This window comes from Mustela erminea, chromosome 11 (genome assembly GCF_009829155.1).
Source record: "Mustela erminea isolate mMusErm1 chromosome 11, mMusErm1.Pri, whole genome shotgun sequence".
NCBI lineage: Eukaryota > Metazoa > Chordata > Mammalia > Carnivora > Mustelidae > Mustela > Mustela erminea.
The window spans coordinates 35,664,706-35,692,410 of record NC_045624.1 but is presented as its reverse complement, the minus strand read 5'-3'; the positions used below and the strand labels follow the sequence as shown (position 1 = coordinate 35,692,410).

General features: G+C 35.3%; 1 long non-coding RNA gene across 1 annotated transcript in view; it reads left to right on the top strand.

Annotated features, from left to right (window-relative positions):
* The window catches only part of LOC116569137, a 120,470-nt gene extending 102,520 nt beyond the window's left edge, over positions 1 to 17,950 (top strand). The window contains exons 2-3 of the long non-coding RNA XR_004276865.1: positions 15,825 to 15,922; positions 17,811 to 17,950. This is a non-coding gene — a long non-coding RNA (uncharacterized LOC116569137). The remainder of the gene's footprint in view (positions 1 to 15,824; positions 15,923 to 17,810) is intronic.
* Positions 17,951 to 27,705: the final 9,755 nt, after the last annotated feature.

The window sequence follows — 27,705 nt, the reverse complement described above, 5'->3', positions numbered from 1 at the left end:
TATATTTTTCTTTCTTTAGTTTGGAATAAGCCCACATGTTTTATCTGGACACATAGTTATTGAGATAAAACAAGTTCCAGGCTTCTTGGCAGCTGGAGTGGTCCTGTGACTGCTTTCTGGCTAGTGTGAGAGGAGCAGTATTGATATGTGTGATTTCTGGGTCATAAAGAGAAAGAGAGAGGGATGCTGTTTACTCTCTTTTCATTTGGAAATAAGGACATGATGACAAAAATTGGAGCAGCCATTGTACCTAAAAATGGAAGATGAATATTAAGAATAATAGAACAACAAGGTATAAGGAGCCTGGTGCTTACTACCATCCCACTGAGTTGCCATGTCAGCCTGATATTCTGGTGCTCAGATTGCAGTTTGAGGGAGAAATTAATTCCTATATTCTTTAAGTCTCTGCCATTTGATCAACTTGTATAACAGTTATGCCTTTATCCTTAAAATATAAGGTGTTTAAATTGTGGTTTTTAATACATGAAAATTATATATGTGTGTATATGTATATGAAGTATATGAATCATTTTGTGTTATAAATGTGCAACACTTCTTTTCCAGTTTCTCCTTTTTCCTTTACATTTTTAACTTTTTTTTAGCAGTTAATACTCAAAAACCCTTTCTTCTGGAAACTACTGTAATTTTCCTTCTTAGATGATTATTTTTTCTCTTTTATTTCTTCTTCTCTCACCCTTAAATCTATGCATTTCTTAAAGTCCTGTCCAGTAATTTCTTGCTTAAAAAGATTCTCTCCCTGAATCTTTATCTATGTGCAGAATTTCAAATATTGTTATTGCTCAGGTATATATGAGTCTGAAATATAGTTCTCTCATCTCAATCACTCTTCTGAGCTTTAGATCTCTAACTGTTGCTTACTATCTCTCTTACAAGGTGCGACTGGCACTGTGTTTTTAACACATCCAATATCATTCATTGTCCTCAATGCAGAGCACATCCTTCTCCTTACATCCTGGTTTTCATTAGTAGTGCTAACATTCTGTAAGATACCCAGGCTTAAAACCCTGGAGTCACATCATTCTTTTCCTTCATTCCTCATGCTGAGGCTGTTGTCAAATTCTACTTACGCTATTTGTGAATGATTCCCTTACTTCTATCATGGTCTACTGCAAATACCCTAATTCAGCCTCCAAAATTTGTTACATCCTTGATTAGATAACTGGTAAGTTTTGTTTTTGTTTTTGTTTTTGTTTTGTAATAGGTCCAACCCTCTTGACTTTTCATAATTACAGTATAGGGGTTTGCAAACATTTTCTGTAAATGGCTACAGAGTAAATATTTTTGGTTGAGGTTCATATAGTCTCTGTTGAAATTACTGTACTTATCCTTATAGTATGAGAGCAGCTATAGACAATTCTTAAATGAATGGGTGTGGCTGTGTTCCAATAAAACTTTGTTTACAAAAATGGCAGTGGGCTGGGTTGATTCAAAAGCAATAGTTTGCCAACTTGCATTGTAGTCCATTAGACAAGAAGACAGTTCCTGGCCCCCAGATAACTTCCAATTTAGACAATTTATGCAAAACATGAAGAAGTATGTAAATGACCAAGATGATGACCCATTCATTGCTGTAGCAAATGTTATGAAGCCAATGAAATGGATGGTATAACAAGAAAGGACTAAGAATTCTCTTTAATATTGGATGGCAGGGAAAGATCCTCTGAGGAGGCAGAGCAAATCTAAGGCCCTATACTGTGAGGGAGATTGATTTATTTAGGGAACTTATTAGTAGTAGAAGAGGTACGAGAGTGTTGGCAGGACCTCATGGACGCCTTTCCCAAAGACCATGAGAAGGAGTTGGGGTGCTATTCTACATCCAGTAGAAAATTTCTAGAAGATTTTAATGTGGGAAGTGAGAAGTTTTGATTACCTTCTAATGCATGTGAGAGGGTTAAGACATGGAGGAGGTAACCAATTAGAAGGATTTTGTCATTGTAGCAGTTCAGTCAAAGAATGAGTATGCTTTAAGTGAATCTATCCTTGATGTAGTTGCAGTGGATGAGGGGAAATAGACTCAGAATATATTTGGTAAGAAGACTAATACAACTTGTTCTATTTGAATGCAGCAAGTGAAGGAAGGAAAAAATAAGGAAGACTTCTAACTTTTTGGCTTGAATAATAGGGTGGTGATATTTACTGTGCTGTAGAAAAATTAGGGAAATGTTTGGAAAAAGGTGTGTGGTAGGCACAGGGGAAATCAGAAGACTCTTGACTATGTTGTGGCAAATGCTGATAAGATGAGAAGAGGGATATGAGTGTTAGATTTTTGTGAAAAAGAAGTGATTGACTTTGACAAGAGTGATTTCAGTAGAGTACTTAGAACTAAGGCCCATTTATAGGAAGCAAAGAAGAGAATGGTCATAAGGAGTGTAGACAGCAAGTATAGATGAATTTCTTGTGAATTATTGTTTTAACTATTTGTTATAGTACTAACAAGTTGCTCTATGCATATGAGATACTAAATAATATTTATTAGTTGTTGCTTACAATATAAGTGCTTGAGCAATAGAAATAAAATGGTAGCTCTCAGTATTATAAAGAAAACCAGAACAATTATAGACATTCCATTCCTAGTCAGAAATTATGACATATCTATAAAAAATTAAAGTGTAATCATATGAAGAATCACAGTGTGCTGGCTGGAAAACATTTTGGCCTTTAGAACAACATTTATATTGACTATATTCTTTCTTTGCAATAGTGGCATACTATAGAATAGTGAGAAAAAATAGACTGTGTTCTTCACTTCACTAAGGCCTTCAACTTATTCATTTATTCAAAAAATAACATCCAAAAATACTTTTTAAAAAGGGACACCTGGATGACTCAGTTGGTTAAGGGTCTATCTTCAGCAGCTCAGGTCATGATCCTGGGGTACTGGGATAGAGCCCCACATCCAGATCCCTGCTCAGCAGGGAGTCTGCTTCTCATTCTTCCTCTATCCCTACTCCCCCATTCATGTTCTCTCTCTCTCAAGTAAATAAATGAAATCATTAAAAAATAATTTAAAAAAAGAAAAAATTGTAACATCTGACTGTCTACTCTGTCACTCTGAACTAAGCAAAAGATTTTAGTATCTTTGATAGTTGTGTCTTTAGGTGGGGAAACATGGGTAAAGTCTGTATTAGGTAGGTCCCAAGTGAAGAAGGCATCAACATTATACTGGAAGTGATATCATGATGTTTCCTCTAGGATCATCTTAATTTTATAATTAACGATTTGATGATGTGGTTGAAAGGATGTGCATTAGAGTTGTTTGGGAATCACTAACATTTCAGAAGACCAAAATGGCATTCAAAATGGTGAGAAATCACAGTGTAAATTTTGGAAGAAGTAAGAATAAAATCAACAAATCTAGAAACTGTCATATTACTATTGACTGGGAAGGACACATACACATTGCAGGATAGTCAATGTTAGATGGGGTTGTAAAGATGAAAAAATGAAGATCCCTGACTTTGAGGAATTTATAATCTAGTTCAGTTTGGCTGAAGCAGTAGATTTACAAAGGAAAAGAGCAAGGGGTAATGTCTGAAGGATAGATTACAATTACAATTGTGGAGGGTATTAAAAATCATGACAAGAAGTTTAGACTTTATTCAGTAATCAACAGGGAATCTGTGAAGATTTTTGAACAAGAGAGTAACAAGATGGTAATTATTTTTAGGATGATTAATCCAGCAGAACTGTCAGTCAGAGAGAAAAAGAAGACACAGAGGTTGGGAAATAAATTAGGATGTTAATTCCATTTATCCCTATATTTCCAAATAAATATCCCTATATTTCCAAATAAATACCTAGTTACGTTATTACTATCTTCTTTTATAGAAATGAAATATTTTTTAAAATGTCCTGTAGCCAGCTATAAAATATGTGTTAAAATGAAAATAGAAATATTCATGTACTGTCCCACTTTTATTTTGAGTTTATTGATTAGTATTGACTAGCCAGGCACTTAATCTAATGGATTACTGCCATTTTTCAGCTGTTGCTTTGATGCCAGGCACTGTCCTATGTGCTTGACAACTTTATCACTGATACTTACCATGACCCTATGGGGAAGGGATTTTTTACCCCTTTTCTACTCAGCTGGAAACTTGGGCCTATAAAAATCTGAGTTAACCCAGCTAAGGACTCAAACCCAGTTCTGTTTCACTCCAGAGACTGTGCCTTTCTCTTAAACACTTCATCATTAGATTTCACTGAAGTGGTAATTTGTTCTCAAACAATTCATATTAAAAATACTCTTTTGGGAGACACCTGGGTGGCTCAGTCAGTGAAGGGTCTGCCTTTGGCTTAGGTCATGATCTCAGTCCTAGGATAAGCCTTCCTGCTCAGCGTGAAGTCTGCTTCTCCCTCTTCCTCTGCCCCCTATCCCCACTCATGCGCTATCCCTCTCTCTTTTTCAAATAAATAAATAAAATATTTTTTAAAAAAGGTTTTATAGTAGCAAGTCACTAACAGCTCTGGGAATGTCAACTCAAAACATTTTTGTTATTGTACTTAGTTTGTTGTTTTCTTCTAAGTTTAATTTTGAAATTAAAATCGATTTTCTTTTTCCTCATGGGATTGTGAAGTTATAGCACACAAGTGCAGCATGATGTAGGGTTTTAGAAATATATTTGAAACGATTTCAGTGTCTGCCAATTTATATAAATAGCTCCTACAAGTCCCTGTGACATTAAATAATGGTCAGGTTACATGGCTGGGTTCTTGAGATTATGGCTGCCTTTTTCTGTGGAACATAAAAGTTATATTTAGAACTAGTGTTTATTTCACTGTTAGAAGTATTCTTTTTTTTTTTTAAACAAAATTTTGCACTCTGAAAACCTTTTCTAGGTGGAATTGAAGGAGAAAAATTAATAGTGAAAAATCTAAATATTTAGTGAAAATCTGTGAATACAAATGAACTGTCCTTTCTTTGTGTGGCATGTATGAAACCATTCTTGGAATTGTTCCAAAAGAAGCTTAACACTAGAGATTAAAGATGACTTAAAGCTTTTGTTTACTTTTTCTGTTTTGTGGGTATCCTTTGAAGCTATGCCACACAAGAAACAATAGCCAAATATATTTCTTAATTCCTAGGCAAGCTAGAACTTTCTGAAAGCTGGGCTTCTCTGATAAGCTAGACCAAAAATCTTCCTACTCACCACTTCCTGGATTTAGAGGACCTGGGTCTTTCAGGCAGACTCTAAATCTCCTTTGCCCAATCAGCCACATGGAGTTGGAAGTACCCACCCATCCACAGGGAGAGACATCACAACAGAGAGGTCCTGTATGGGCCTCTTTGCCTCAGTGAGAAACACTATTACATCTGCTTCCCACAATGGGAATAAAAAACCAAGGTAAATGGTGTAACAAAAGAAGGTCTAAATCCTCTTGGCGGACAATGAGGTGAAGGGAAAGAGAGGCACCCATGTGGTTGCCTTTCAAGATACAGTAACACTATCATTTGGAAAGCACCATGACTACCTCAGGCTCCAACCAGTTACATCACCAATCCTCCCTTGGTGGGGAGTTAATAAGGTATTGCATATAGGGTTGAAAAAAGTCTCTATAATACTTCTTTAAGTGGGAAGAAGGAACAAAAAGTTCATTCTTACTATAGGCAGAGGTACTTTATAGGACCAAAACATGAGCAGTGTCCACAGTGAAGTGGACTAAAAGTTGTCTTAAAAATTTGGCCCAGCATAATAGAGACATTCTAAATATACAATTTCCATATAGTTATATTTTACTTGTTAAAAGGTTAAGTGTAAAATAATTAAGAAAAATAGAAAAAGGTGAGTAAAATAGTAGTCATGGCATTTAAGCAACAAAACATGAACATAGGGAAAGGAAAGGAAAAATAAAATAAGACTAAAACAGAGAGGGAGGCAAATCATAAGAGACTCTTAATATAGGAAGCAAACAAGATTTCTGGATGGGAGGTGGGTAGGGGAAAGGGGTGATTGGGTGATGGGCTTAAGGAGGGCACTTCATATAATAAGCACTGGGTGTTATACTCAAATATGAATCACTAAATTCTACCCCTGAAACTCATAATACAGTATATGTTAATTAAATTGAATTTAAATGATTTTTTTAAAAAATAAAATACAACAAACTTTCTATATAAGTATATGATTAATTTACAGCCAAACAAATGTGTTATACACAAAGTCATCAATGTAGCTAGTGGTAGTAATTACCATATATTGGGCAACAGTGCCAAGGCCCTGGTTAAGGATTTTACTGCTTTATCTCATTTAATCCTGGAGAATCCTATATCATAGAAATTACTAGTATTCTTACTTTACAGTGGGAAAAACAGAGCCTTATTAACAAGTTTTAAAAAACTTGACCAAAGACACATATCACATAGCAAATATAGGTGCGAAGGTGGATGGCTATAGGTTTCCAAGCTAGTATTACATAGTTTGAGATATTTAACATATTTACCAGGCTTGAACAAAGTTTCAGCAAAAGGTGTAAAGGTTAAAAGTGTGAAGATTAATTCTGAAGACTTTTAGTAAGAAAGAATACAAGTGTTCCATTGGTTAATTTAAAATTATTTTCTAGGAAATCTTCCTGGGAGAAAGACTCTCTTGAATTTTCTTTCTGTGCATCAATTTGATGAAAGGTCACATATTTGAAAAGTCCCATGTAAGGTTTCATCCACCGTGGGTATAATTTTGAGTAATTTCGGTAGATATTCACAATATTCACAATGATATAAAACACGAGGGAAATGTTAATGTCAAAACAGCTATTTCTAGGTTTACAATTCATTCTACAAATGAATGCCATATGCTTAAGCAATAATGCTTCCAGCAAAAAAAATTAAATTCCATTAGGTCTTTCCAGACCTCGGGACAAGTGATAATTCTGGGTGATACTGGTCTCATGCAATATCATGCTTCATGGCCTGGAACCATAGAAATGCATAGGAATCTGGATTATCTGTTTTATCAGATCCTTGGGTATAAAACTTAGATCTGCATGGTTACAGACAAAGTACACACTCCAAAGAAGTTACCAAGTTATGTACAGAAGCTATATATTTCTTCCAAGTGAATGTAGGTTATCCTCAACTTTCTGAATGACTGAATCTTCAAGGCAGTCATCATCGCTAGCTTCTAAAATGCTCCTGGCAGAGTCCTAAAGTAATAGTAGCAAATATGGACAACACCCCAGTGATTTTTACCAGTTCTCCCCAGTTGAAGCACTTGGCTCTTGTTTCTAAATATGTTAGAAGAGATCAGTTCTTTTATTATGGAATGTTTAAAAGGGAACAGTAGTAGTAGGGATAACAAAAGTAGAAGTATTAGTAGTAGCAAGTGTAGTTTAAGATGACTAAAGTCATATTATGCCAACTGTGAAATACATTATACAATTTGACAAAATTTTTTAAAGATTTTATTTATTTATTTGACAGACGAGATCACAAGTAGGCAGAGAGGCAGGCAGAGAGAGAAGGGGGAAGCAGGCTCCCTGCTGAGCAGAGACCCTGATATGGGGCTTTATCCCAGGACCCTGGGAACATGACCCAAGCTGAAGGCAGAGGCTTTAACCCACTGAGCCACCCAGGCACCCCAATTTGACAAAATTTTAAGCATAACTAAATGTGCATCAAACTACTACATCTAGTGAATCATCATCCATTCTGCTCACTAAATTAAGTGACAGAGATATGATGGTAGTTTAAGGTCCTTGCCTTATGGAGCATACAACAAAAGAGAAGAGAGACAATAAACTAGTAAAATAAACACATTAATTACTTCATGATATAATTACAATTTGTGAAAAATAGTGCAATACAAAGAAGGGGAAGTGATAGAAAGGAGAGAACTGAGTTCTTGCCACTCTTGGCAGTGTGGTCAGAAGTGTCTCTGGTTCTTTGCTTGCTAAGAACCTAGGCACACACAGAGCAGTGAATTACAAAGGCTCTAGGGCACATTAAGAGTTTGTCTTACTCTAGGAGGAGAAAAGAGACCATTATGGTTGGGAGAGAGAGTGATGACATTGAAGAAGTAGCAGGAGCTGGATTGTGCGTGGCCTATAGTACAAAGTAACCTCAGTTTTGATGTTATTAGACAAGATTTTATTCTACATGCAATGGGAACAACCAATGGGTTTGAAGGAGATTGAGAGTCTGAGTGACATTTTCCAAGATCAGCCTGGCTACCAAGAAAAGAACAAAATTGAAATGATACGAATCTCATCAAGAGATGATGAGGCTTGGACGCGAATAATGGCAAGGATGATGGAAGGGAAAGGATAAATCCATGTACATTTTTAGATGAGCTGATAGGCTCTTCTGATGATAAGATGTGGGAGGGAAAGGGAATGACTCCTGAGATTTTGGCTTGAGAAACTGAGTGATGATGAGACCATTTATATGAATAAGGAGGATTCATAAAGGAATAAAACCTATTTTCTGTTTTGAACATTTTAGTTTGTGATACATATTAGTTAGTCATATAGAATGTCAAGTAAGTACCTAGATATACAGATCTTGAGTTCAGAGATCATATTTGAACATCACACAGAATGCCAGAGAATACCATGCAAAAAGAACCCAAATAATTCTCTCTTTAGTGATCTCATGAACCATGCATTCCTCTGTTCATACTCAGATACCAACTTAGGAGAGGTAAGGAGAGAAAACCACCTGAGGAACTGAGCTAATCTTAGGAAGTCTAATATTATTTTAGCTTAATTACTATTTAAGTTAGGATAAATGTTTATTATATTGGGCATTAAAGATATATATATGCATATATATATCGTATATTTTATATCATATATCTATATCTATCTGGACATGGATATATATATATATATACACACACACACATATATACACATATACATATGTATATGTATATGTCTACAGGTCCATTCATCATATATATATGTATACATACATATATATGTATACATATGTATACATATGTGTGTGTGTGTGTGTGTGTGTGTGTGTATATATATATATATGGTGAATGGACTTGTATGGAAGTATAGATCATCTATAAAAAAGATAAAGGAATTTGTTTTTTTCCCTGAATATACAGATTGTAGTGTGAATTAAATTTGAAACTTTATTCTACATTGTAGAACAATTACTCTGGTTGCAGAAACTTTTCTTTCACAGATCACTTCTCTTTTTGAAATATGGGGACCAGGTAGACAGTCATGCCAAGGAAGAAGGCATTGGTCAGGGTGGAAGGATGAACCTAGATATGGGCACATTAGATTATAATATTACCTTGATTTTGGCACTTATTCCATTAAGGTTAGAAACACATGAAAAATTAATGTTTATTTGTTTTGACGAAGTGGTCTGAATGGATGTCTCAACTACTTTCAGTTTAGCCCAACTTATTCACTGGCTTATCTGTAAGCAATATAGAAAACTTATATAAGGTCAGTCAAATTTCATTGAAAAGAGAGGAAAAAGTGCTCATTCAATTCCTGGCTTTGCATGTTCTGTATCCCCAACACTCCTTCCTTGCCTCATTAATTCTAACAATTACTTATTGGAAAAGCCTTGCTGAGTTCACCCCAGTCCATGGATAGGTGTATATAGCTGTGTTTACCCAATACTATGTGCAGGAATTCTGTCACAGTGCTTATCACATAATATTTTCTATTTAGTTTCTAACTTCACAATAGATAGCAGATTCCTTTGCCAAAGGAACTTTCTGGGTCTTATTTGTCTTTAAATCCACATTGTCTGTTCTAGTATTTGATATCTGTTGAATACTCAACAGTGTTGTAGGAAAATGTGAGTGAATGAATGAATCAACCAAATCAATGGGCTTCAATATAATTATCTGAGATGTCATCTTAAAAAAGTCAGGCAATTTAATTACTCAGTGGGTCAGTGATCAATTTGCAAGTAATTTGCAAGTAGGTCTAGCTTAGGAATTTTAATGTTTCTGATTAATTGATAAACCAAGAAAAAGAAAATTTCCACATCAAGAAATACCATCATGAAAGATACCAAATCTACAAAGATACTTTTTTTTTCTGAAGAATCAGAAAGAATATTGATGGAGGCTTATCTTGGAGAAATCCACATTAAAGTTACTTTATTGGTGAAAATAACGTATTTTAAATATGTGCATTGGCTCAGAGTGTTTTCATATATGCCTTTGTTGAAATGTTTTCTAGGTATATATCTGCATTTTAAGATGCTCGGCTTGCTACTGTGATTTCCAAATTGTGTGCCATCTGTTGCTATTGCATTTTACCTGCAGGGAATTTTGGAGTCTTGCAGACTAATTAAAACTCCATAATTGTAATCTGAAATGTTGCTTGTGATATTACCTTTAAATACATTTTTCTTAGGTAACTTCGTGAACCACATTTCTATTTTTTTTTTTTTTGCATAACTTTTGAAGGTTGTTTATGGAAAGGATATTTTCCTGCAACTCTGTAACTTTTCAGGCTCTCAATGCTACAGCCAACATGAGAGCTCTCATTCCAAAAGGCATAGATTTTTATCTCATTAGAATTACATCATTTTTAAAGTATTGGCTTGCTTTGCAGAGGAGACAGGGAATTTATGCTGTCTGTTTCACAAGCAAATGTTTCACAAGCAAAAGCCTCTGAGATAGAAGAAGATACAAATGTATTAATTTTAACAGTCTTATTAAGGTATAATTACAATTATAGTTACAAACCAAAAATTGTTTATATTTAAAGTGTATAACCTGGTGATTTCTCAGATTATCACTGTAATCCAGATATTAAACATATCCATCCCTCCAAGTTTCCTGATGTCGTTCCTTTTTACTCTTTGCATTAGTAGTAAAACACTACTAATTTTACTAATTCTATTTGAATTCTTTTTTTTCTCCTTCCTACTCCTTCCTTGAGCTATTTCCAGGGAATTTGTTCACAGTATTTTTCTTTATTGACATTCTCTGTATGTGAGCTTTAATCATACTTGCATTTCTCACCTCAGAGGTTTTAGATGGTCTCAGCATATTATTTAGCTAAGGATGCTGGCTCATTATTATTGTATTATTGGGTTATGGTTGTTTTATGATTTTTTGGACTTTCTATGTTATTTTTAGTCTTTTGTTCTTTAAGGTTATGTCCTTAAGAGTCTGGAAATATCCTGCCATTTTGGTCAGAAATTTAGTAAAATTAATAAAACTTTAGTCAGACTTTTAAGAGTTACAGAGACAGAGCTATTTTGTTTTACTCAAATGACAGAATAGATAAGATGGTTTGGCCTCTAAGGCCTTGACAAATCTATGGTGATTATGACTGTTCTTTTCATGGCACCTTCCATTGTCCTTGCTATTTATAGTGTATATTAAATTGGTTTTCTCTCTTAACTACTCATTTTTTTGCTTACCGTCTTTGTCATATACATGTCTTTCCAGTTGCCATCTGGCCCCCTTCCCTAAAAATCATTATTTGAGAATTACCATGGGCCACCTACATGCAGAATCTCAAATATATGACATGTCCTCTATTATAGCACCCAGGTCTGGAAGTATTATTCTAAAGGGGTACTGGATAACATATAGGTCACCCTTATGAATTTGGGTTGTAAATGTAAAAGAAAGCTTGAAAAATCATTGGGCTACGAATTGAAATGAGACATATTTCCGAGGAGAGATGACACTGAGAAGAGCCACCGGGTAGGTTTGAAGCTTGTAGGAGGCAACAAGCCTGGAAAACTTCCCAAAATAAAACACCAAGAACTGTGGCACCTGTTAACCCAGTTCTTGGGGTCATCTATTTTATTTTTCCGATCTTTCATTTTTTACATTTATTTTTATTCAAATTTAATTAATTAACACATTATGTATTATTTGTTTCAGGGGTACAGGTCTCTGACTCATCAGTCTTACATAATACTCCCTCTCCACAACACATACCCTCCCTAATGTCCATAACCCATCCACCCCAGCCCCCTCTCCCCCAACAACAACCCAAAATTTGTTTCCCAAGATTAAGAGTCTCTTATGGATTATTATTTTAAACACTTTATCCAAGAAGAGTAGTCATTCATGTTCAGCTTCTTACATAATTTACATAATTTGTCCTAATAATTTGTCCTATATTTTGTTTGTGCTGATAGACCAGCCATTTGTGAAACAGTTCAGTGTATGAGGATGAGATTTTTTCAATGATTATTGTTAGTAATGATATATTTCCATTTTTTTCTTAAATATAAATCATTCAATCAACAAACAGTTACTGAATGTTTAGTATGTGCCAGGCATTCTACCAAGTACCAAGAATCATTCCCAAGTAAAGTAAACAGATTCCTCTGGTGAATGTTATAGTCTTATATGTAAATAAATATTGTCATAAAAAACATCTTGACAAAACTAGGTGGTAGGTCCAGGGGTATAAAAATCTGTATATGAATATATAATGCTATAATTCTGCTCTTAATTACAATATGTGTTGTTTTCCAAACCACCAAGTAATTAATTGTCTGACACACAATTCAACTAGTTCTGACACTATCTACCTGAAGATACTGTCAGATCCCACAGATTAAGAGCACAATCCTATACAACTACCGCCCCACCAAATTTCAGAAGTCAGTTGCAAGTCTAGGTTATAACTCATGCTTCTAGTTGGATGGCTATAGATTGGAGATTCCAACAACCCCCTCCTTGGCTTCAATTAACTTGTTATAGTGGTTCACAGAATTCAGGGAGAAATTTTATTTACTATATTATCAGTTTATTATAATATATATAACTCAGGAACAACTTGACGGAAGAGATGCATAGGGCAAGGTATGGGGAAAGCATGTGGAGCTTTCATACTGTCTCTAGGTATTCCACTTTCCAGCACCTCCATATGTTCACCAACCTGTAATCTCTCTGAATCCAGCCGTTTTGGGTTTTTATGGAAACTTCATTGCATAGGCAGGATTGATTAAATCGTTGGTCATGTTGGTGGATGCAATCTCCAGCCTCTTACCCCACCCTGGAGTTCAGTGGGGTCAAATTGAAAGTTCCAACCCTCCAATCACATGGTTAATTGCCCTGGCAACCTGTCAGGTTGCTCTGTCCTCAGGCGCTTTTCTAACTTTAAGAGCTACTTCATTAACATAAACTCAAGTTGAAAGGGGTTTATTAGGGAATCTGGGTGGCTCAATTGGTTAAATATCTGCCTTTGGCTCAGGTCATGATCCCATGGTCCAGGGATCAAGCCCCTCATTGGGCTCTCAACGGAGAGATCTGCTTCTCCTTCTTCCCACTCGCCCTGCTTGTGCTTTCTCTCTCTCTCTCTCTGTCAAATAAATAGATAAAATCTTTATAAAAGAAAAAAAAGAAAGGGGTTTAATATGAAGATCAAGACAACTTTTTCACTATAATCATTTAGTAAATTCCAAGGGTTTTAGGAGACCTGCACTGGAGAGGGGACAAAAATGAAATATGGTTTCTTATTACATGTTACAGTATCATAAATGATGGACAAATGGTTGAAGTCAATATTAAAACTGGTATTTGATAATTTTTTAAAAATTACTTAAATGTTCTAGTGAAATTGCCACCAAAAACTGGTCAATGATTGCATGAGAATAAATCCGTCTCTGCTCATTAGAGCTTCAGTTAAATCTCAAACATAGGTGGTGTGCCCATGGCATCTTAGTTGATTTGTGTACTCTTGATGTGATTAGTAAATCTTCAGTATTCAGTTAAGCTTTAGAATGAGGAGAAAACAGAGATAAAGGACTTCTCTTTAAAAAAATTTTCTGAGAACTAAAATCAATCACTGCATCAGGCAATAGTTTAGAATATTTTTGTTTTATAATAGAAAGTTAACTTTTAGAGAAGGTGCATTTTAATGCTCATGAGATATATTTATAGTCTAAATCAGTAAGTTGTATGCTCATATGCCCTTGTCATTAATTTGTTAACAAGAAGGGACCAAAAATCAAAGGACATGTTAGCTATATATTAAGGATGAAATATTTTTTAATTACCTTAATATATAGGAGTTTTGTAACCAAAATTTTTGAGTTATACACAAAGTCCTGGATTGTGAAAATTTAGAACTAGCCTTACTTTATTTTATAGAATTGATGTATTCTGTGGGGTGGAACTTAATAAACTGATTTTACATTCTGATTTATATGTTAGACACTTACTATTTGGACTTAGCTAAGCATGATGATGAGAAAAATGACTCATAAGAGAGTAAGTTAGGTGGACTTCCTGCATGCTCACATAATATCCACAAATTAGTCCTACTATAGGATTTACCAGTCTGTGTGTTTATTGCCTTTTTGTTTGTATCACAAGTTCTTTATTAGTCATAAACTGTAACATCAACTCAGTATTTGTGAGTTATCTTACTTTATCACTTAAGACGTATTCTTTTATTCAGACAAACATTTATCCCCATTAAAGATCTTCTCCTTACTGGAACTAAAATTTCTAATCACTTTCATTTCTAATTCTTTCATTTCGTGCAGGCTTGTTTTTTTTTTTCTTTTTCTCTTCTCTGCTGTATGGATATTCTGATCCTATCATGTTCAGCACCTGATAGCCACCTATTTCAATATTTCTCTGCCCAGAACCCCAAATCTCCATACTTTGTGCCAAAGCAGGTGCCAGTTTCAATTGTGGGTCACGTTATTTACTTCCTCCTTTTGTTAAAGATTAGCATGGGAAAACGTATCCAAATGAATCTATAGCTCTACTCTGCATTATATACAAGGAGCAGTTTTAATTACCCATTGAATAACTCCACTTAGAACTCCTTTATAGGCCCCTTGGAATTATCACATCTAATGCTGAACTAGTTTCCATCCCTAAAAATCTACCTCCTTTTCTACCTCCATCTGGTTAATGCCAGAAGCTTGTTGTCCAACCCATTATCATTGAAGTTGTTTGACTCTTTATCTTCAAGTCATGAGGATAGTCATAATTGTTGAATATCTGAAATATCTCTGACAGATATCCTTTTTTCTTTTAACAATCATTGACACCATCCAGAATATTATTAACTGTTGCTGAATTATTATACTCATCTCCTAATTGGTCTCACTGCTTCTTCTATATAATAACCAAGTACACTGGATACTGATAGGCTTACCTTTCTAAAGTAATGATTAATTTTCTTCATATATTGCTTCACTTAAAAGCCATTTCTAATCTATTAGCATAATGTAAACTTCCCTTTATAACTTGCTTCTCCCTAACTTTCTAGCTACACTTTCTCCAGTCCTACTCTCCCATGTACTTGCATACCACTCAGCCTTTCCTCATGCCGATCCCCCTCATTTCCTCCTCAACTTTGCTTGCTAGAACATTGCCAATTTATTTTTTTTTAAGATTTTATTTATTTATTTGACAGAGAGAGAGAGAGAGAGAGAAATCACAAGTAGATAGAGAGGCAGGCAGAAAGAAAAGGAGAAGCAGGCTCCTCACCAAGCAGAGATCCCAATGTGGGGCTCAGCCCCAGGACCCTGAGATCACGACCTGAGCCGAAGGCAGAGGCTCAACCCACTGAGCCACCCAGGTGCCCCCTGCCTGTTTATTCTTAAAGTAGGAGCACAGGTGCCAACCTTCTCCTAATCTCCTCAAGCAGAATTAATTTCTCCTTTGATCATATTTTCTTAGCAATTTTATATGCCTATATTATAAAATATATGATACTCTGTTATTTTCATTAATACTTTTTACTGAGATAAAATACACATTCAGTAAAATGAACTGATCAATATATATTCTGTGAGTTTTGACAAATGAATCCCTGTAAAACTGACACTCAAATGAAGATATAAAACATTTCCATAACCCAGAAATTTCCCTTGTGTTCACTTCCAGTGCCACCTAGGGATGGAGATATTTTGACTTCTGCTGAGCTAAGCTAGTTTTTGCCTGTATTTGGAAAGGGTTTGAGATCTATCCGTGTTGTTACATGTGTAAGTACTTTATTTGCTTATTTTCATATTGGTGAACATTTAGTTTATTTACAGCTTTTTGGTTTTTATGTATAAAGATGTTGAAACATCTTTACAAGGCTATTTTGGGAGATATATACTATATATATGTATATATATATATATATATATTTTTGTTTTTTCTTGAGAAAGTATCTGGGAGTGGGATTGTTGGGTCATAAGAGAGGTGAATGTAATTGTCCAGATTCAATCCAGATGAATGGAAAAAGGAGATGTGAGATATATATATATATATATATATATATATATATATATACACACACATACATATATATATACACACACACACACACACATATACACATACACACACAATGGAATATTACTCAACCATCATAAAGGATGAATACATCGATGTTGATGGAACTGGGTGTTAGGCTGAGCAAAATAAGTCTGAGAAAGACAATTATCATATGGTTTCACTCATATATGCAATATAAGAAACAGTGCAGAGTATCATCGGGGAAGGGAGGAAACGGAATGGGAAGTCATCAGAGAGGGAGAAAAACCATGAGAGACTCTTAACTAAAGGAAACAAACTGATGGTTGCTGGAGGGGAAATGGGTGAGGGGATGGGGTAATTGGGTGATGGGCATTAAAGAGGGCATGTGATGTGATGAGCACTGAGTGTTATACACAACTGATAAATTATTGAACACTACATCTGAAACTAATGATGTACTATATGTTGGCTAATTGAATTTAAATAAAAAAAAATAAAGAAAACTGTAACATTCAAAAAAGATTCATTCAGGGAAGCAAAACCATAGGGCTGATATATAATAAATGATTTCCTGTGGGAGTTTGACCCTACAAAACTTTGGAAGCTGGCCAAACAGTTTCTTTGATGCCATTGTGGGTGTTTCTGGTTCTGTGGCCTAAAACAGGGCAGGAAGTTGAGAAGGAAAGATGAATGAGAAATAGGTGGAGGGAAAATCAAGAATAAACAGGAGTCTGCAAGTATAAGAAGAAACCCATGAGGTTGGACTGAAGTCCAAGCTTTTAACTACAGGGTTGGGGGTGACCTACCAGAGAACCTGGTGCCTTTCATCAAAAAGCTAAATGCACACCTGGCTCAAAAGTCAGATGATGAGATTTGACAAAATCAGCTGGTTACTGTACTAAACCACCAGGCTGAGCCAGTGGATAAAGCACAGCATGTATGAGCTGTCATAAGTCCTGGTACTTAGCATCAACCCCTGAGTGTAAAAATAACATGGCTGCTGCTTCATTTATGCTTTCCAAATATTACCTGAAATGTTTTGGTTTGTTTTCTACACTAACCTGTGCAGAAGGCACTGTGGAGAAAGTGATCAATATGTTTTCAGATCAGACTTAAAGGATTCCACCCATGCAAGTTTTGTATGCACCTCATTTTATATAACAGCTAGATTTTTAAAACCATTTTTAAGTACATATTTAAAGTTAAGTCACTATTTCAAATAATTCTATAGTGAATATTTATTATGCTTTATATTATTGCTCTAGATCCTTGCCAATGTTTATTGTTATTGGTCTTCATAATTTTGGCCTTCTAATTGGTGTGATTAAATTTCCTTGATGACTAATGATGTTGAATACCTTTTCAGAAGGTTTTTGGCCATCCAAATACCTTTTCTGGGCATATGTATGTCAATTTGCCCAGTTTATAAATTGGGTTGTCTTTTTATTATTGCTTATTATTATTTATGTATTGGTTAGATGTATTCTCTTAGGCCACAATTTGCCTTTTTAGTCCTCTTAATGGAGTGTTTCAATAAACAGATTTCATTTAATTAAGTCCAATTTATTAACTTTTTATGTTAAGCACATTTTATATCCTAAGAAATCCTTTCCTTGTGGTTGGCAGGGGAAGGTGGCGGAATAGGAGGACCCAAAGCTCACCTCGTCCCATGGATACAAATAGATAACACTCACATCAGCATAAATAACTCAGAAAATGACCCAAAGACTGACAGAACAAACTCCACAACTAAAGACAAAGGAGAGGCCACACTGAAGAAGGTAGGAGGGGTGAATATGAGGTTTGGAAGGAAAACAGACTGTGGATGTCCATGGTGGGGAGGGCTATATCAGGGGAGGGGGGGGGGCAGGGGGGAGGGGAGGGTGGTAGAAGGGAGAAAAACTATTTCACTCTTACACTGGGGAACCTAAACAGGGCAGATAGATTCCCATAACATTTGGCTTTGGAAGCTAGAGAGGCCAAATATTTTTTGAGTTCTTACACCCAGCAGGATTTAAAGACTGGAATTTTAAAAATCATACTTGGCTCTGGGAGAGCCCTGAGGGTGTTAGAAAGTGGAGTCCCCATCCTTAAAGGGATAGCACAACAAACAGCCAAGGGAGATACAACTTGGAAGAAACACCAGAGGAAGACAGGAGGAAGAGTGAGTTACTCATCTCAGAATGTGACCTGAAGAAGTAGGGATCATGGGGAGGAGGAATAAAGGAGAGAGGAATAAAGGAGCTGGCAGCACTATTTCCCTCCCTGACTCCCCAGAATAAACACACAGAGAACAAGCCTGGCATCAGCACTCACTATCAATCTTGCTGATACCAAGTGCCACCTCTACCCCCACTTTGGCAGATCCACCTGCCCAGTCACACTTGCTTAACTTCTGGTGCTATGGGCCCCCTCCCACAGAAGACCTGTGCAAACCCCACCAATAACCCCTCTCCCAAGCCACACATTTTGAGGCCCTAAGTTCCAGTGGCAGCAGTAATGGCAGCGGTCTCATTTTGCAACCAGAAAAGTACACACCTTATAAAAAGCATCTGACCTGGCCAGGGACCAAACACTACTCAACAAGCAAAGAGAGCCTCTGAAGACAACTTGTTGCAGGAAAAAGTGGTCAGGACTCAATAACAGGGCACTTGGAACACACATAGGAGACACCCCTGAAGTACAAGGTCCTGGGGAATAGGAGACAGCACTGCAGGACACTATAGGACCTCTTCTTCAAAAGTAGGAGATGTAGCCCACTTACCTAACACACAGAAACTGACACAGAGTTAGACAGAATTACATGTTATCCCATTGATAACCAGGGTTGATTTGGCTGATCTGACTGGCAAGGAAGGAGACTCCTTCCTCCCCTGCCACTCCATGTGTGTTCCTCCCAAAGTTGCACACTTGGAGGAAGAAGACAAACTTCCTTGATAGACAAGGATTGTTTGGTTTAGGGTATACTAGTAAGCTATATTCCCCTGCTAAAACCTCCAGACAAACTCTCAAGGTCCATTTGTAAGAGAATATAGGGAAGTCAAGCTTCCAAGATTCCAGACATATCCAAATAAGGTGCTGCATGTGGCAGTCTGCCTTTCTGTAAAAAAAAAAAAAAAAGAAAAAAGTGAAAGAGGAGAAATAACAACCAACCCCATAAAAATACAAGCAATTGTAAGAGAATATGAAAGATTATATTCCAACAAACTGTATAACCTAGAGGAAACAGATAAATTCCTAGAAAAACATAACCTCTCAAAACTGAATCAGGAAGAAATGGAAAATTTTCCCAGACTGATTATCAGCAATTGAAACAGTATCCAGAAAACTCCCCAAGAAACAAAAGTGCAAGATCCAGATGGCTCCACAGGCAAATTTTACCAAACATTTAAAGAAGAATTAATATGTCTTCTTGAACTATTAAAAAAAAATAGAAGAAGGAAAAATTCTAGATTCATTCTATGAGGCAAGTATTACCCTGATGCCAAAGCCAGATAAAGATAACACACACACACCAGAACTATAGGTCAATATCTCTGATGAACAAATGTATAAAAATTACAAACAAATTCATGATGAAAACCCTAAACAAAATAGGCTTAGAGGAAACATACCTCAACATAATAAAGGCCCAATATAAAAAACCCACAGTGAATATCATCCTCAATGGGGAAAAACCAAGAGCTTTTCCTCTATAGTCAGGAATAAGTCAAGGATGTCCACTCTCACCACTGTTATTCAACATAGTGCAGGAGGTCTTAGCCACAGCACTCAGACAACAGAAAGAAATAAAAGTGATCCAAGTTGGTAAAAACATATAACTTTCACTCTTTGGAGAGAACATGATAGTAAATAAAGAAAACCCAAAGACTCAACTAAAAAAATTACTAGATCTGATAAATGAATTCAGTAAATTTGCAGGATATACAATCAAAGTACAGAAATCTTTTGGATTTGTATACACTAATAATGAAGCAGCAGAAAGAAAAATTGAGGAATCAATCTCATTTATAGTTGCACCAAAAATAAAATACCTTGGAATAAACTTAACCAAAGAGGTGAAAGACCTGTACTCTGAAAACTATAAGACATTGATGAAAGAAATTGGAGATGACACAAAGAAATGGAAAGACATTCTATGCTCATGGATTTGGAGAAAAACATTGTTAAAATGTCCATTACTACCCAAAGCAATCTACACATTTAATGCAATCGTTATCAAAATATCAACAGCATTTTTCACAGAGCTACAACAAACAATTCTAAAATGTGTATGAAACCACAAAAAGCTCTGAATCCAGAACAATCTTGAAAAAGAAAAGCAAAACTGACAGTATCACAATTCCAGACTTCAAGTCATATTATAAAGCTATAGTAAATCAAAACAGTGTGGTACTGGCACAGAAATAGATATCTAGATCAACAGAACTAAATAGTGAGCCCAAAAATAAAGCCACAACTATGTGGTCAATTAATCTTCAAAAAGGAGGAAAGAATATCCAATGGGAAAAAAGTCTTCAACAAATTGTGCCAAACTGGCCAGCAACGAGCAAAAGAATGAAACTGGACCACTTTCTTACACCATACATGAAGATAAACTCAAAATGGATGAAAGGCCTAAATATGAGTCCTCAAATTAAAAAATCCTCAAAGCAAGCACAGACAGTAAGTAATTTCTCTGATACAGGTTATAGCAACATTTCTCTGGATAGGTCTCCTGAGGCAAGGTAAATAAAAGCAAAAATAGCTATTAGGGGGGCACCTGGGTGACTCAGTGGGTTAAAGCCTCTGCCTTCGGCTAAGGTCATGATCCCAAGGTTCTGGGATCGAGCCCCACTTTGCGCTTTCTCCTCAGCAGGGAACCGCTTCCCTTCCTCTCTCTCTGTCTGCCTTTCTGCATGCTTGTGATCTCTGTCTGTCAAATAAATAAATAAAATCTTTTAAAAAAAATAGCTATTGAAACTACATCAACATCAAAAGCCTATGCACAACAAAGGAAACAATCAACAAAACTAAAAGGCAACCTGCTGAATGGGAGAAGTTTGTATATGATGTGTCTGATAAAGGCTTAGTATCAAATATATATATAAAGAACTGATACAGGGGTGTCTGGGTGGCTCAGTGGGTTAAGCTCTGCCTTTGGCTCAGGTCATGATCTCAGGGTCCTGGGATCGAGCCCTGCATTGGGCTCTCTCCTCGGCAATGAGCATGCTCCACCCCCCCACCCCCGCCTGCCTCTCTGCCTACTTGTGATCTCTCTCTCTCTCTCTCTGTCAAATAAACAAATAAAATCTTAAAAAAAAATAACTAATACAAATCACCATCAAAAAACCAAATGATCTTGTTGGAAGTAAGCAGAAGTCATGAACAGACATTTTTCCAAAGACATACAGATGGGCAACAGATACATGAAAAAATGTTCAACATCCTCATTGTCAGGGAAAAATAAAACTGCAGTGAGATATCATCTCATACTAGTCAGAATGTCTAAAATCAAAACACAAGAAACAACAAGCATTGGCAAGGATGTGGAAAGAAAGAAACCCACATGCACTGTGATGGGAATGCAAAGTGGTGCAGCCACTGTGGAAAACAGTATGAGGTTTCTTCAAAAAGTTAAAAATAGTACTACCTGACTATCCAGTAATTGTATCTTGGGGTATTTTCCAAAAAAACACAAATAATTCAGAGGGATATATATACCTTTGTGTTTACTGCAGCATTATTTACAATAGGAAAATTATGGAATCAACTCAAAAGTCCACCAATACATGAAGGATGAAGAAGATATGTTATATACACAGAATGGAATATTATTCAGCCATAAAAAATGAAATCTTGTCATTTGCAGGAACATAGATGGATCTAGAATGTATAATGCTAAGTGAAAAATATCAAAGAAAGACAAATACCATATGATTTCATTCACATGTAGAATTTCAAAAACAAAGCAAATAAACAAAGAAAAAAAAAAAAGGAACAAGCTAAGAAACAGTCTTAACTAAAGAGAACAAAGTGATGGTTACCAGAGGGGAAATAGGTAGGGAGATTGGTGAAGGGGACTAAGAGTACACTTATGATGAGCACTGAATACTATATAGGATTGTTAGATTACTGTATTGTATACCTGAAACTAATATAACACTATATACTAACTATACTAGAATTAAACTAAAAAAGTTAATAAAGGTGAAAAAGAATTTTTTTCCTGTCATATGATCATGAAGATACTCTTTTTGTTTTCTTCTAGAAGCCTTATAGATTTAACTTTAAAATTAGTACTATCATCCATCTTGAATTAATTTTTATACATGGTGTGAAATAGGTTTGAAGCTGACTTTTTTCAGTTTGTTTATTCATTTTTTTTTTGTATTATCTCTTGAAAGTTCTGGTTTTCCCCTATCACTTTGCCCAAGTGACTTTGAAAAAATCAGTTGACTATTTTTGCGATTATATCTAGATTCTCTATTTTTGTTTCATTAATCTGTCTGTATTTGCACCAAAATCATACTGTCTTGATTAATGAAGCATTATAGTAAGTCTTGAAATCAGGTAATTTCCTCCAACTTTTCTTTTCCAGTATTGTGCTAAGTCATTTGTATAGTACGCTGTACACCCTTGAGCACACAAGGATTAGGGAAGTCCATCCCCGCCCCATCAAAAATATACACGGAACTTTTGGCTCCCTGAAACTGAACTACTAATAGCCTACTTTTTACTGGAAGCCTTACCAATAACATAAGCAGTCAATTAACACATGTTTTTTTTTTTAATAAAAAATAAAAAATTAAAAAAAATTAACACATGTTTTATATGTATTATGTACTTTATCTAATAATGAAGTTTTCTAGAGAAAAGATAATGAGTGTTACATTATCTCATCATATCTGTGAGTCAGGAAGTCTGGGAATGGCTTCTCAAAGTCCTCCCCTCAGGCTCTCAAAAGACTGCAGTCCATATGTTAGCTTGGGCTCAGTTTAATCTTAGGCTCAGGATCCTCTTCCAGTCTCACAGGCCTATATTCAGAATGCATTTGCTTATAACTATAAAACGTATGGTTGCTTGCTTCTTCAACACCAGCAGAGGAAAGTCTCTGAACTCAGGGAAGACTTAAACCTTCTTTAGTTCAGCTAAGAGAATTTTCTTCTCTTTTCCTGCCTCAGAACCTTGTGACATCCTTTTCTCTTTGCCTGTCATAGTCTCCATATAGGTAATATCCATTTTTTCTCCATCCAGCGTAAGTTTAAATTGCTTTTAATTTTATTTAGAAAAATTTAAAACAGAAAATTTGTAAGACTAGTTCAATGAACACATATTCAACTTCCACCTACATTCACCATTTGTAAATATTTTCATCATTTGTATATATTTTATCATTCTCTGTCTCTATTTGTCTGTCTCTGTGTGTGTGTCTGTGTGTGTCTGTGTGTGTCTCTCTCTCTACCTATCTGTATGTTAAACCATTTCAGGGTAAGCTACGTACCTTGATCCTTCACTACTAAATATTTTAACATCTGTCTCTAAAGAATAAGGTTATTCATTTTTTAACTATAGTACTTTATCAAATTAAGGAAAATTAATGTCAGTAAAATACTTGTATTTAGTATGTACTCCACTGTCAGAATTTTCCAGTTAACTCTATGTTCTTTATAGCAACTTTACCTTTCCATCTAGGATCCAATCCAGATTCTTATATCACATTTGGTTGTTATATTTCTCTAGTTTCCTTTCATCTGAAACAGTCTCTCAACATTTCTTTGTTATTAATGACTTGGGCATTTCTGAGAAGTCTAAGCCAGTTCTTTGTTTTTTTCAATAATTGCCTAATGGTTCAATTTAGGTTATTTTTTAATAGGAATACTATAGAAATAATTGTATATTTTTATTGTACCACATCTGTTATTCCATATTTGGTGGTGATAACTTTGTTCATTCTTAATATCTACAAGATTTCTTCACTGTAAAGTCACCTTTTCTTCTATTTGTAAGTAACAAGTAAATTGTGGGGAGATAAGCTTAAATTTCACTTTCTCTACTACAATCTAAACTATATTCCCATTATATTGTAATCTCTGTGAGGACCTAGTATTTATCTATATATTAATTATATTTTCCAAGTATTTATTCATTATGTCTATTTGTTGTAGCTATCTCTCTGAATGAATTGTGTCTGTTTTATTCACACAGTGAGTGTGTGGTACAGAGTGGACACTAATAATCATAAATGAGTGAATCCATGAATAGATACATTTAGGAAAATTATTTAGTAAAAAAAATTATAGGATTTCTTTATATGAATGATAGAATAAAGCTTGTAAGAATTCATTTTAAACCCTGTCTATGTTTTGCTGATAACATTGTCATCCTATTCCTAGAGAGTTAAAGAGATGATGCTATTTCTCTAAACTGGGCATCTCTCCGTAATGCACATCTTGTGTTCTGAGCAATACAGACCTGTCAGCAGAAAGACAGTAATGGAAATAGAAGTCCCAGTTCTTGAATAATAAGCTCAGAACAACAAATCCAGTTGACTGATATTCGTACTCAACTGTAATGATCTATCCAATATTAGTCTTTTTGCAGATTGGTACAGAGTATTGGACATGTTTTTAGACTTGTAGTTTGTCATTCAGTTCAAAGCAGGGTAGTCTGTGTAGACTGCTGTCAGAGGTTTTTTTGGTAACATTTTCTTAAGTCAAATATTATTATGTTTTGAAATAATGAAATTTATTTTAGTCTTGCATGTTTTTTGCAGAAACTGATTTCTGTACATAAAAATCTTTTTTTCCCCCTAGAACAGTGAATTCTTCATTGCCTTTCCACTCCCCTCTAGGGTCACCTACTTCCTTCTTACTACTCTACTAAATATTTAGTTATACCTCAGAGTCAGTAATTAAAAAGTATGAATTTTGTTACAGAAATTTTTTTTAACCGCCTTGCTGCAGAAGTCTGCTGTTTTCCATAGAAGAGCAACCTTTGATTTAACAATGCAGAATCCTCTTGGAAAATTCATTAACAGATCTTCAACATATTTTTCTATTGCACTTCAGTGTCATTGCAAAGCCCTATGGGATCTGATGAATTTTGAGTCATAAATGCTACATTTTATAACCTTTGAAATTTTATACTCCTAGCAAGGCTGTCCCCTATTTTTAACAGTCCCTTTTTAACAGAGCTCAAGAGGGACATAGACTATTCCATGTTCCTGGTAAGGTCAATATTCATCAATACCATCTACCCTCCGACTTACCACTGCAAATTACCTGAAAATTTCCCAAGGTGAAAAACTAACATAGAACTTCTTAAGAGAATAATTGCATGATGTCTCCCATTTCTGTTTACTTCAGTCAATAGAGTTAAGAAGTCCAAGGCTCAAAAGCATCTCTCATTACCCAGAATCTCTTTCCCACATGGCTCTGCATGTTCTATAAATGGGCCCTCATTTTTATTCTTAATTGGAAACTAGCTTTTTTACAGCCTTCTCGAGTGGTGGCATCCCATAATATATGGAAGAATAGAGGTGGGGAAAGTTCACCTTTCCTTATTGTTTTTTCCAGATATTTTTTTCTTCAGCTGCTGTAAAAAGCCCAGTTTTGATTCTCATGCTGTCACCTTCTCTTCCAGTCATCTTCATCCCTAATGGTCACTTTCATTTATAGATGATAATGGCAACTGGCTCAAGATCTTTTTCTTCACCATTATCCCATTCTTGTCAATCTGAATAATTTTAATTCCATGTATATCATCTATATAATACATTCCATACTCTTACTTATTAATTTCTTGACCTGCCCAGTTCTAGTGACTTTTTTCCTCCACTTATGTCAGCCATGTATTCTAATGTATTTCAGGTCTTGTTGTGTGCAATAACTACAACTCATCTAAATTCTTTATTATAGGTATCCCTGTGTTTGACAACCAACTCCATCTTTCCATCTTATTTTTCTAGAACCCTAATTCCAACTACTTTTTCACCTGACTCAGAACTCCAGTATATTCATTCTATTAGCCTTTCACTGTCACCCATGTTATGTCCTCATTTCTTTTCTTACACATAATTAGATGCCACAATTCACTATTATAACCACTCTTTTGCATATGCCCATAATTCTTTTTTTTCTTTCTCCCTTCTTCTTGGCAAAACTCCAAAGCTTGTTAATTCAAACTCTCTGCCTACTCCAGATGTACATCAGGACAAAATTGCTGAAGAAAGGACAGCCAAGCTGACTGGTCTCATTTCAGATTCTAAATCACAGAATTCAGATGAAACCCCAGTCCTAACCAATGCTTTGTGACGTTTTCATAAGCAGTTTGTATTCCTGTTCTTTAAGAATACTATTTCATATCTTACCACTCTGGTTTAATATTTAATCCCTCCTTCATCTTCACTCTCAGATGATGAGCTATCTTATTAATTCAACAAAATAATTGAAATAATTTTAAAAGAACCTCTATATCTTCCTGCAAGTGACCTATATGTATACCTCTATGATTTAAAACTTGCCTTTTCTTATATTATGGGGAATATAAGAATGTCATCTTACATGTGGCCTGGATTCTATCCCCCATCACCTACTTAAGGCCTTTATCCTTTAATTATCCTCTCACTCATTAAATCATCAATTTTTTTCACTGTACTGGATCATTTCTATCACAATTCAAATCATATATATCTAATATATATCTAATATATATATAATTTAAAACATTTAAATTTAAAACATTTAAAACAACGATAAAAAATGCAAACTCTGAACCTTCATTTTCTCATAAGCTTCTCTTTTCTCTGTTTTTTGTTCATAGCACTCCTAGACAGGGTTGTATATATTCCCCCTCTCCAAATCCTTACTATCTAATATCAATTGAACTATTCCTATCAGACTTTATTTTCTATTACTCCATGGAAACCATTCTTATCATGGTCCCCAGTGATTTCCTTGTTGCCAAATTTACCGGGCAAATTTTAGCTTATATTACTTGACCAATCTATAGCATTTGAAACTCTTGCTCACCTTTTCTGTTCTTAAATTTTACAGGGGTCTCTGTCTTAGGCCTGAAACTTGTTCTCCTCTGTCTGACCACTCACTCCCTAAGAGATCCTATCCATTGATGTGCTTTAAATTATATCTATGTGTTGTCAGCTCCCAACACATATCTCCAAGGCTCAACCTCTCTCTTGACTATTATAACTAAATTCCTTCTTACCATCTCTACTTGGATATCTAACAGGCATCTAACTATGAGAGATTAAAACTGGCTTATTAATTCTATCTTTAAATCCCTCATTCTTTCATTTTCCTTATTGAGAATCCAGTTTTCCTGGACTCAAAATGTGTAGTCATCTGGATTCCACACTTTCTCTTATATCCCACATGCATCCTATTAAGCACTTCTATGAGCTCTGTCTTTAAACTGTATATTTACTGCATGGCAAAGACAGGGGCTTTGAAAATAGAGCAAATAAAGAAAAATAGAAGCATGAAATGTAAAGTCTAGACATATGCTACACGCGTGTGATTTC